The 11037-nt window shown below is 39.3% G+C and overlaps 1 protein-coding gene across 5 annotated transcripts in view; it reads right to left on the minus strand.

Annotated features, from left to right (window-relative positions):
* Nucleotides 1-10484, minus strand: part of AKT3 (AKT serine/threonine kinase 3) — a 272181-nt gene extending 261697 nt beyond the window's left edge. For 2 of the 5 annotated variants that reach the window (XM_084623741.1, XM_084623737.1), the window contains exon 1: nucleotides 10098-10484. The gene's annotated coding sequence lies outside the window, so the exon portion shown is untranslated. Of the gene's footprint in view, nucleotides 1-9650; nucleotides 9727-9774; nucleotides 9949-10097 lie in introns of those variants that run through there. The other 3 variants (XM_084623739.1, XM_084623740.1, XM_084623738.1) reach the window with 3 other exon arrangements.
* Between the last annotated feature and the right edge of the window lie 553 nt (nucleotides 10485-11037).

Below are 11037 nucleotides of genomic sequence, written 5' to 3' on the forward strand. Positions count from 1 at the left end.
ATTTAAGGTTGATACTACATATTTACCTATCTTTAGAAATACTGCATGGTAGCATGCGGTTTCTTGTTTAGTGTTTGTGCGTGATGTTTTTAATTATTTTTAAAAACTAAAAAAATTCACACACAAAAACTGTGCTAATATTGAGTTAAGGTTGAGAGTACTTAGAAGTAATACCAATGTAAAAAAAATTGTAAGAATTTAGTAATTATCCCAAAATCCAGTAGTACAAACCCACGAAATTCAGAGCTTAGGTTACAATTAAAAGAAATCGTAACATGTTAAGGTAAGAAATGCACCATTAAGCAATTTAGACAACCTTAACTCTGCCCTGTAGTTATATCATGAAGAGAAAAAATACAAAAAAAATCTAACACCTATAAAATCTTAACTGCACCACAAATTGCTCAAATATTACATGTGACTTGGGGAATACATTTTAGAAAATACTGGTTAATGTGATCATAAATAAGTTTTCAATGTCATTAAAAATGAAAGAAATAATCAGTTACTAAGCTCAAGTAATTATGAACAAATTTTTTTCAATTAAAATTCTACAGTAATGAAAGTATAGCAGCAAAACCCTGCAAATCTAGAAAGGTGATGGTACCTCCTATAAAAATGGAGACAATTGAACAGACCATTAAAATTATGAAAGGAACTAAGGCTCCAAGACCAGGCAGCCTTGTAATAACCATGAATGTAGCCCTGTAATAATTGCCGCTTTTATAGGAGTTTAATGATGCCCTCAAAATCTCCAAATTCTTCAATCATTCAACTAATCCAGAATGAGAGGGATACCAAAATCAAAAGGTCCATACTTATCTTCTTCATATCAAAAATATTAAATTCTAAGTTGTGTACATCCACTATCATTTAGAATGCTAATCAAAACAACTAGAGATGTTGTCCATCATAATTAGTTAGGACAAGAAAGGCCATGATGCAGGGTACATGGTGGCACAGGATGTAGCTATTTAATTTAGTGTACATGTCTAATGAAAGGGACTCAAACGGTACAACATAGAGAGAGATTCAGAAAAAGCATAGAACTGAGTGGATTGGCATTTTTTTTTTAAAGTGAAAGTGATCCAGAACTTTGGTTGTAAATAAACATTTGCAGAATAGAGTACATCTCTCGTTGTGGTCTGTACAGTCTCCATGGGGCTGAATGGTTTAAATACCACCATTACTCAACAAAAGGGACCAGGAAGAGGGGTATTACTGATTAATTCATTTCTGAAGCTAATAAAAAATTGATTACATAGGACAAAGGTAATGAGAGTAATATAACCTAGCACATATCACCACTATAAGATGCCAATCTTTTAGTATGTATTACTTAACACGCTTACATTAATCCTTAAATTCCTTCCCAATAGTCTTCCATCCTCTGTAGTTTATAAAATTAACCTAACAAACTTAGACTCTTTAATAATAAGCATCATATATATATTTTTCTTTTCATTTAAAATTCGCAGCAAAAGCCATACAATATTTCAGAATATTGGTATTAATCTGTTTTTAAAAAGCTTTATCTCATGGTTAAAAAAAGGATTTACTTGAAGCTATAAAATGGTGCATGGAAAGACAGCAGTGTCTCCCTCTTACACCGGGGGAAGAAGTACACTGAGAAAGATAAATGGGTTATTGTGATTCCTGGATCTGCTCCAAATGCACCCATATGTAGGATATGTGTCCCGCATTAAAAAAGAATAATTCTAGCTTCATTAAATTTATTTGCAAAAATAAACCAAGGAATGCTTTGAGAATGCTGCAATTAAGAAAATAGAGGCACAATGTAATATTAGCAAAACATACATTAAATGAAAACTTTTTTTATTTAGATTTTGTTCGAAATTTTACTGGTTAACTATAAATCTGCATTTCTGTTCATATTAATAATGGAAAAAAAACAAGTTGTTCTTACTGACTAATTAACACACAAGGCTATAGCCACAGAAATTTGAACTGACCAACTCTGTTCTTACTTACCAAAGAAACAAAAACTCATTACATACATGAAGACATGGAAACATTAAAAATTAGTGGATCCTTCTGCTGGCTTTTAAGAATCTTAAGGATGTCTCTTTTACCTTCTCTTTTCCCAGGTGAAATAGCTTTAACATGCCTCTATTTTTTCAAGTTCTTCCCCCTCTCAAAACAATGTCCAACATTTACTGACAAATGTGATTTAAAATTTTAAACTGCCAGTTTACAACAACAACAAAAAAACCCACCACACACCAGACATCAGTTTATTAGGGTGAGTCTTGGAAATATAACAGAGGGAAAACATTAAGTAGTTTCTCCTTTTAACTCAAACTAAACAAATCTCCTTAAATTAACAAAATTTAAAACTAGATGTCAAAGAAGAAAAGGCACCAGTAGATTAAACCTGGTAGTGGTATTAGGTTTATTTAAATAAAGTGAGTCATTTCATTCATGTTATTAGCGATAAGTATCAGAACTACGTTCAGGATTCTCTACTGAGAATTTTAAATTGCATGTAATATAGTTAGCACACTATAAATTATAATTGAAATACAAATTTGTCATTTTTAATACAGAAAGTTTTGTTTTAAAAAGGCCTAGTAATGACTCATAATAGCCAAGCAAAATAAGTTTTAAGGCGAAGATTTTGCATTTTCAAAATTGGATGCCTAAAATCAGGAATCTAAATCCATATTTAGGCACTTACGTGGACTGATTTTAATCCATTCAGAAATTCCCATTAATCTGGATTTTAATAAGTTATCAAGCATCCAAGAAGCACACTTAACCTCACCATTCTGTTTCACCCCTTTCTCTTCTCCCAAACCGCCTGTCTGTAAGCTGTCTACTTAGGCTCTGATCCTGCACACATGCATATGTAAACGTCTGTGTGGGTGAGTAGTCCAACTGAATTCATATACAAAAGTTCATACATGTGTATTTTATTTCTCTGGAACTTGATTATCTAGCCAGGCATAAAGCACCTTCAACCCTGTTGCCACTATACAGATTAAAAAATAAAATCCAAGGGTCCGTGAGCCACTATAAATAACAAAATTAAGTACAGGAAAATACTCAGATCAGTTTTAATTTGTTTTCAAAACACTTTATTTCAGACAGAGAAGTACAATAAAACTTTCACCAAGAAATTACATTATGCATTCTCAAAGTCATATTTATTAATTAATTTTTAAATGGTGCAATGATACTTTATATTAGTATACAACTGTGGAAATATAACTTAGAGGTCCCATCCCTCACAGCATCCATAAATTGCCAGAACTTTAATTTGATAACACTGAACCATGCTCTAACTTCTCAGCTAAATCCATCTAATGGCTCCTATTTGTTATAATTTTCTTCAAAATCGGGGCTCAACTTGTATATTTCCCAAGGATTTGGTGGATTCTCCAATCACTTGGAAGTCTCTAAATCAACACTGTATATCTTCCTAAAAGATACGCTAGAGCTCAAATAAATTAGGGGCTTGAGGCACAGATTACTGGGTGAGGATCTTTGGTTTGTGTTCCACAGGAGGTCAGATTTAGACGATCATCAGGGTCTCTTCTGGCCTTTAAATCTACTTATCTCCTTATACTCTATTATTAACTGCTTTTTAATGGCATTTGTCTTAATTTTGGTTATACTTTTGTTTACAGATTTTAAATTTGTCGAACACTTAACTATCAGCTCATTCTAATATTCATACCTTAACATGCACTTTTTCCCGTCAAAATACAAAAAAGTATATACTTTTCAAAGAAAAAAGAATTTGAATTCAATAGACATTAACAAGACAAAGAATGCCAGTTGTATCTAAAGAAACCACCTATTAAAGTACTCTTTTTGCTTGTTGGTAAAGTGAAACTCTATCTTCTCAAAAATTGTTCATCTATAGTGTTCAGAAATTTAGACTTTCAATTTGAGGAATACTGAGTTATGGCATTAAACTACCTCTGAAAGGAAATTTGGCACACTTATTCATTAAGGACCCCCATTCACCACCAACCGAAGTTAATGGAAAGACCTTGATTGATATCAGTGGACCTGGATCAGGTGGTTTGCCTCAGTGCTACAAATAATGGTGCAAACAGGTAACTTCACCTACATGAGTACATAGTCCAATTAAAGTTAAAATATATAAAGTGAGTAAAGTTATGTCGATACATGGGCCTACAGGACTGGGACCTTAGTACATAAGAACAGTCATACTGGGTCAGACCAAAAGGTCCATCTAGCCCTGTATCCTGTCTTCCAACAGTGGCCAATGCCAGGTGCCCTAGAGGGAATGAACAGAACAGGTAATCAAGTGATCCATTCCCTGTTGCTCATTCCCAGCTTATGTCAAATAGAGGCTAGGGACACCATCCCTGCCCAGCCTGGCTAATAGTGATTGATGGACCTACTCTCCATGAGCTTATCTAGTTCTTTTTCGAACCTCGTTATAGTCTTGGCCTTCATAACATCCTCTGGCAAAGAGTTCCACAGGTTGACTGTGCATTGTGTGAAGCAATACTTCCTTTTGTTTGTTTTAAATCTGCTTCCTATTAATTTCATTTGGTGGCCCCTAGTTCTTCCGTTATGAGAAGGAGTAAATAACACTTCCTTAATTACTTTCTCAATACCAGTCATGATTTTATAGACCTCAAACATACCCCCACTTAGTCGTCATCTGTTTTCCAAGCTGAAAAGTCCCAGTCTTATTAATCTCTCCTCATACAGAAGCTGTTCCATACACTTAATCATTTTTGTTGCCCTTTTCTGAACCCTTTCCAATTCCAATATATCTTTTTTGAGATGGGGCAACCACATCTGTATGCAGCATTCAAGATGCGGGCACACCATGGATTTATATAGAGACAATATGATATTTTCTGTCTTATCTATCCCTTTCTTAATGATTCCCAACATTCTATTTGCTTTTTTGACTGCTGCTGCACATTGAGTGTGTAAGTTTTCACATTCCCATACTGCTCTGTAAATCCAGTTACTATGGTCACCAAATCAAAAAACACAGGAGTGTGACTACTTGTTTTCAGCCACAATTTCTAACCCTGAACAGGGGCGTGCACAAGTGCTGGGAAGAAGCAATGGCAAGGGCCTCCACAATGATCGGCGGGGACCCAAGAACTCCCCCGGCCCTGGGGCTGTGACGGGGAGAGCGGACCTCCTCCAGCCCTCAGGGAGAGGAGCTCTCTCAGTCTCCCCACCACAGCCCAGGAGCAGGAGGAGTTCTGTGCCCCTCACTGGGGACTCAGACTGGAGGAGTTTGCTCTCCCCCTTCCCCAGCAGCCCCAGGGCCATAGGAGCTCTGCATCTCACACTGGAGCCCTGGTGCAGGTGGAGCTCACTGTCCCTGCTGCAGCCCTGGGGTGGGAGGAGTTCTGGACCCCGCTGCCTGGGCCCTGGAGGAGCTCTCTGCACCCCCGCCCTTTTCTACTAGGGTATTTCCTCCTAACATGCAGTGTGCAAACTCAGTGAGGTTATACACGTATCCCCATAATGTGTGGTTATGGATGCATGTGTGCTTACTTGGTTTGCACATGTTCTCCTTCCCCCACCCCCCCAAACAATAAGGAGCTTGTATTCAAGGTGGATTAAAGGTACATTTTGTTGAAATGGTGAATATACTGTTTATTTCTGTGTATATGATCTATGTGCATGTGTTGATATGGTTTAACGTCTATAATGCATGTGTGTTCAATGTGCTTCCCCAAAAGTGATAAAAAAATAAATTTCTGAGCACACTCCTGATCCTGAAGATCAGTACCTGGCCATTAAAATAAAAGGCGATACATGAAAAATAATTGGGGGGACTGTACTTAAATAAAATAAACCACTATCTATTCTAAACAGAAGTGTGTTAATGGTACTAAGAAACTGAAAAGAAATTGAGCCTACACTAATTTTGAATATCTTAAGTGCTGAAACTGGTATATGCTTTTCTCACTGTAATTTCTTTTTAACAATATCCAACCCCTGTTCTTAAGATTTTTAACTTCTCCTCGGCTTTGTGGTGCACCTACTAATTATTAACTACAGGGACTGATGAGTTTGCTCAACAGAACCTGCTTGAAATCTATTTTCATACCTCAAAACTTCAACTACAGCGAAAATACTGAAATGCTAGTTGAGGTCCATGAAACCAGGCTGTCATGCTGAATCGGTATGCTGTCATAATTATGTAGTATTTTTATTTTCTTTCTTGTTATATATTTAGTGTTTGCTCAAGTTTAAACTACTCTCATATTTTCTCCTTATATATTTTCTTTCTTCTGTTTCACAGAATGCAATAAGCCAGCACTTTAAGGAGGTTTTCACAGTATATAGAAGTTATAACATTTTGCCAGCAGTTTTCTTTTTTCTTGCTTTCATTAGATTTTGACACCTAAATAACTCCCCCCCCACACTCACACCCCTAATTTATCTTTTTGCCCATTACTTTAAGTGCAGTCACAATCTTGTGTTTATCACATCAATCTGTTACAAAAGAAGTGACTGATGTCAAAACTTTATCAATGAAAACTTCTGATGCTGTGAACGTGTTTAGTACAGATCAAAAGGAAAATGCGTTAGTTGAGACAAGTTTTGTTTAAACACACTTCATAATTAGCTGAACAGTGAGATTAGTGAGATTAGCTGAACATAAATCTCCTTTATTTTTTTATTTAAAATACGTACTGTACATGAATGAACACATTCTCCAGTGATAACAAAAAGTAATCCAAGCATTTTAAAAGAATGGTAAACAGTAAACAAAATTAAGCCAGGAATGTTCCAAAATAAAACATAATGGAGTATCTAAAACAATGAAGGGTATGTATATTTCATATGGAGATTTTAACTATATGAAATTTTAATATTTAAGCCTGCTCAGACATCTTACGAATCTACATGTTCTATTATTTTACTTTACAAGTCTTCTTCTACCAAAAAAAAAAATCAATTGTTTTAGATAGAATGTTTCATTTAGTCTGAGGAAAAACTAATCTTGAGTTTTAGTATACACTAACATGCTTACACCAACACCCTCAAAAGTGCAACTGCAGTATCATTCGTTACACTTTCACAGAATATCAGCTAATTTAGAATCTATGTTTTAAGACTTTGTTAAAACACAGTTCTCTCCCAACACAGTTACAGGATGTTTCCATTGTCCCATGTTTTTAGTAGTTGCTTTGTTTTGGTTTTAAGTTTAGTAATAGTTTTTAGAAGCATGTTAAAGCCTTGGATGATTGCAAGAGATGTTAGGTCCCTTCTGCATTGCAAAACAGAACTGTACTTTAACTGTGCACTTTGAATTTGCATCATGGATGGGAACAGTCAAACTGGATTACAATAACTGATATTTACATTATGCTAATAAACATGGCACAGAGTAAACAAGGCTTCCAAGTTATTTTTAAGGGGAATCACTGCATTAGTGTACTGGTATCATAACTATATCTTCTAAAAATGAAACATTTTAAAAAGTTACTTAACTATTTATAATGTTTATTAGGAACAGGAGGGATTAATGATTTAAATGGGTAAATAATAAGACTTGCACCCAAGATATGAGAGAGCACTTTGCAAACTGTTTCCTGAAAGACATTTTCTAGGCATTTTGAAGACACTATTTCTCTGGGAGTGGGGGCGTGTTTTGTTTCGTTTTTTAAGAGTAACGACTATAGAAGCACTCAGTTTGAAATTGCTTTCATAAATCAATATATAGTTTCTCATAAACCTGCTCACAGAAGCTTAAATTATAAACAGATCAACTCTAGAAAAGTTTTCATGTTCATCTTAATACAGTCCCTTTTCACAATAAGATTTGCTTCCATTTCAAAAGCAATATAACTTTTCTAAGAGGAACTAGAGTTTCTATCATAGTTCCAGTTCAAACAAAATAAATCAAAACCTGCTAAGAGACTACCAGCTTCCTACAGACAAAATGTAGCAATTGCAACAAAAGATTCTGATTTCTTAATTTGGCTTTGTGTCAAACAAAAATTATATACTAAACCACTGAGATACTAACTTTCCATACAGCTATATAAAACTTAGTAGAATCTACTCAAGTTAACATTAATACCAACCTACTTATAACAAACAAAGATGAACCAGCGAAAAAACCACCTACAACAAAAGATGTTTACCAGTTTGTGTAAAAATTTGCAAATAGGTTCTGCATTTATATGAGAGAGAGAGAAATTGGACTAACCAAAGATATATATACACCTCTCAAAGAAAAACATTTAGCTCTGTGAAGTTTTCCTTTGAATCTTTTATTTGAATTTCCATGTTTGCCTCAACCACCAGCACACACACACACATTCTATAATTAACAGCCCAATCCAATTAAAAATATTGGGGTCAATTTAAAACTCCCAGTAGGAAAACAAATAGACCTACAAACAGAATATCCTTAATGAATATACTTTCAAAAAAATCAAAACGAACTTTTTTCTTTTGTATGCACACTTTCTTACTTCAACCCTGACTGCCCTAAACTTTATTATGCACGTGGAGCTATACAAAGCTATATAAAGTCTGTAAAAATAAAAAGCAAAGCACTTTGTTAATAGTTTAGATTGTTCATTTTCATGCTACTTGTTTGAAGGCAGGTAAGAGTTTTTTTAATATATACAAAATATGCACCAACTATGGTTGCTGAATTCAAGTGGCCCTATGACAAAGTTACAGTTAGTCAGAAGCAAGTACCTGCAAAACAAACTGCTATAAGCAGTATTATGTAAGTATTAATACTGGCTAATAGTTTACTAAATATCTATCTACATCCGAACTTCAACAACAAATGTCTTTGTCATAAGAAGTTTACTTTAACAAAAGTAGATCTTAAAGATTTATTTTTGCCTAATAAATTCAAATAGCCACTCAACTAGTAATTATATTTAGGAATGTGATGTTATCCAAAAGTGTTAAAACCATTCATTATCCATTTAGCTTTAAATTTAAATTTTAAAGCCACTCATTTTAATTAAGGTATGATTGAAAAAAAAAACTGTTAGAAGTGATGTAAAATGTCTGTTTATTGCCCAGAAGGAAACTGAGAATTGCAATTCACACATAGCAATTAAACACTCTATAAACCCCCTGTCTGTCACCACTAGTTACTTCATGACAGTGTAATCTAAACATAAATTATGATACTTCCAGTGATTCAAAAACTTTCATTCAAAAGTAATTAACCCTCAAATAGCCAAGGTATCATATACCTATACACACTGCACTTTGTATTGTCAGAATAAATTACACTGTGTTTACAGAAACTAATAACTAACCCTGCCACAATAAACCCTCACGTTACTAGGCCAGACCTTTTTATTCAACTGTGCTGCCTATAATTCTATGGAAATCCTTGAAACCACAACGGAGAGCAACGCACCAACATAACTAACAACAGTTACTTCAGCATCAACTTTTGGATGTGCAAGACAGCCACCATAATGGCTGATCCAGCAGGACTGATGCGCAGGAGGAGGTTGGTTTGTTTACTTGCTTGCCAGAGCCGCCAGCAGCAGCACCACCCCTTGAGCAATGCAATGCCGCGAACAGACAGACCATCCTTCCACATTTCTATTCTTAGCACACGCGCAACTTCCAAGCTGATAAAAAAAATTTACTACTAACACCACAGACTTCTACGTTACATTTACCTCAAAACCACTGCCGGGCGGGGAGGGCAAGGAAGGCGATGGGGTGGGTCGTGGAGGGAGGGGTTTCGGCGTGGGAACTAGCCGCCTTTCGAGCCCCGTGCACCTCCCCCCGCCCCGCCATCACCTCGGCGATGCAGGAACCTGCGGTGAACCGGACAGGCAGCCCCCGCCCGCGACAGCGTCCCTTGCCCGCCCGGGGCGGCGGCCAGTCAGAGCCCCCCCCGGGCCGGGGCCGCTGGGACCAGTCTCGGGGGTGTCTGGGGTTGAGGGGGAGGAGCTGGGCGCTGATGCAGCCTCCCTCCCGCCCCAGACAGTGACGGTCTGGCTAGGCCAGAGGCGCCCCCTCCCCGGCTCCCCGCGGGCTGCCGGGGGCCGGGCGGGGAGGGGGCTGCCCACGCGCCCGGCGGCGGCCCCCTCACCCCAGCTGCCCCCAGACCCGGCTGTTACCTGCGGCGCCGAGGAGGCGGCGGCGGCGGCGGCTTCGGGAGGGGGTCCCCGCCCCCCCTGCCCGGTCCCCCCGCCGGGCTCGGTCCCTGGCGGTGGCCGGTGTCTCCGCGGGGGGAGGGAGGCGGCTCCGGCCCCAGCGCGCGGAGGCGGCGGCGGCGGCGGCGGCTACATGGAGCGAGCGTCCCCGCTACACAGGGAGGCGCCCGGCCGGGCAGCGCGGCCGCAGCATCCGCGGGGTCAGGGCGGCGGCTCCTCGCTCTGGCTCGCCCACCCCGGGGCCCCTGCTCTCGCCTCCGCCGGGCTCGTTATTGACTTTCGGGAAAACTCCCGACGTCACTGGCTCCCCCCGAGTGTCTCCCCCTCCGGCCGCGGCGGCGGCGGCGGCATCCCCCAGCTCTCGCGAGAAGCGCTGCACTTGGGGGGGGGGGGGGGGCTGCCAGACAGAGCGGGGAGGAGAAGCCAGACAGACCGGGGCGGGGGGAGGCGGGGTGCTGAGGTGAGTGGAGGAGGCAGCCTGACCGACCCGGCCTGACAGACAGCCTGGGGAGGCTGGCTGAGGGGGAAGGAAGAGCCGGAGGCCGGGAGGGTTGGAAGGAAAGGAGCTAGGCAGAGGAGGGGATAGGGAGAGGCAGGCGGAGGGAAGAGGGGTGGAAACTCATCCCCTGGGAAGGGTACTTGGGCTGGAGCTAGAAGTAGTTCACCTAGGTTTCAATTTTCCTTTTCAGGCATAAAGGCAGGTGTGGCTAAGGTTACCCAGCCAGCAAGCGGTGAACATTTCCCTAGCTTTAGGATTTGTTGTTTAGGTCTGTACCAACATGCCCTATGGAAGAAGAAGCATCCCCCTGCTGCTATCTCTACACTTTATGGTTCAGCCCTTTTGTTTTTTGATTTTATTTTGTTTACAATTTCTCAGCTATTTGTTCAGGTTTGTTACAAAAAT

Source organism: Lepidochelys olivacea (genome assembly GCF_965140295.1).
Source record: "Lepidochelys olivacea isolate rLepOli2 genome assembly, chromosome: 3".
Lineage (NCBI taxonomy): Eukaryota > Metazoa > Chordata > Testudines > Cheloniidae > Lepidochelys > Lepidochelys olivacea.